The sequence below is a fragment of the Mastomys coucha genome, unplaced genomic scaffold (assembly GCF_008632895.1).
Source record: "Mastomys coucha isolate ucsf_1 unplaced genomic scaffold, UCSF_Mcou_1 pScaffold14, whole genome shotgun sequence".
NCBI lineage: Eukaryota > Metazoa > Chordata > Mammalia > Rodentia > Muridae > Mastomys > Mastomys coucha.
In genome coordinates, this window is record NW_022196896.1 from 111,793,405 (window position 1) to 111,794,983 (window position 1,579).

Below are 1,579 nucleotides of genomic sequence, written 5' to 3' on the forward strand. Positions count from 1 at the left end.
GTTCAGCAGTTGTATCTCACCTGTCGGCTTCATGCTGGAAGGAGAATTGACTCCTGAAAGTTGTCATATTCACACACACACACACACCATACAAACACACACCCCACACACATACATACACATACATACATATATACATAAATATGCATATATACACACACATAAACAACACATATATATACATGTATATACATATATACACACATATATACACATATGGACACACACACTAAATATGTGTACATTTAAAATTGGAAAATAAAGAGGAGCCAGCCTCCAAGGAGATACATCCTCTCTGTTCATCCCTTAGTATTCCCTGGCCTCAGATTCTGCCTCTCATGCCATGTTGGGTAGACCATTTACCTGTGGGTATTCATCCAGTGCTGACTTAAATGGTATCCCTAGGATCTCCTTGACCCCTTCAGCACCAGCCTCTACTGTGTCGATTCTTAGTAGTGGACACCTATGAGGACCAGAGGTTTCACTTTCACACTTTTTTTTTTAAAGATTTATTTATTTATTTATTTAATGTATGTGGGTACACTGTCACTGTCTTCAGACACACCAGAAGAGAGTATCAGAGGCCCATTACAGATGGTTGTGAACCACCATGTGGTTGCTGGGAATTGAACCCAGGTCCTCTGGAAGAGCAGGCAGTGCTCTTAACCACCGAGCCATCTCTCCATCCCTCACTCTCACACTTTCTCACCAGAAATCATCCCAGACCCAGATTTGCCCACTGCAAACTTCTAGAGCCAAACGCAAAGCAGGCATCCTACTGTGGTTCTGAGCTGGGAGAAACTCCATTCAAGGTCCACACAGGCAAACGTGTCAGGGCAATTCTCAAGGTCACCTTGACCAACAGCTAGCCCTGAAGTCATAGAGGACCCATCCTAGAAAGTTCCAGACCAGGGTAGTGTTCCAGGGTAGTGCTCCACGGAGCTGGTCTGGCATGGACCAGGGAGCCATGCCACTATTTCTTGACAGGCAACTCTTCCTACCAGCAAATGACCTCTGGCCGCCACAGCACTGGTTCACTGGCCTCCAGCTGTGAGTGTAGACAGCTGAATTTGAAGCCCCAGCTGTGGCTACTACCCCTGGAGTGTAACACTCACTAAAACTAATTCACATGTCCTTTGGCCACTCCAAGTCTCTGCCCATGTAGACTCTCTCCAAAGTGCCTGGGTTCCTTACTTTCTACTTTTCTGTTCTTTCTGACCCAAGGCAGCCCCAACACTGTCCTGAAACAAGACCTACCCAGTATGCCCTCTCACGGGTCAGTTCTCCCTCCATCTTAAGTCTCTGCAGACCTAACGGGGAGGGAGAAGTCGCAGGGAGAGGGAATAGGAGCTGGGGAGAAGCGAGTTATCCAAAGAAGGATTAGGGAAGGAGAAAGGGGTGTTTCTTAGTGTACTTCTACACACCAGGTCACTGAGCACCTCTGCTGGAGCAGCAGAATGGTTCAGAAAGTGACTCATTGATTTAAGGACTCTATTCAATCTCTTCTTCCACCCGCGCCAACGTTTCCGGGAATTGCCACTGTCTCCTTCCGCTGAGCTTTCACCACAGCGTGAGGGGG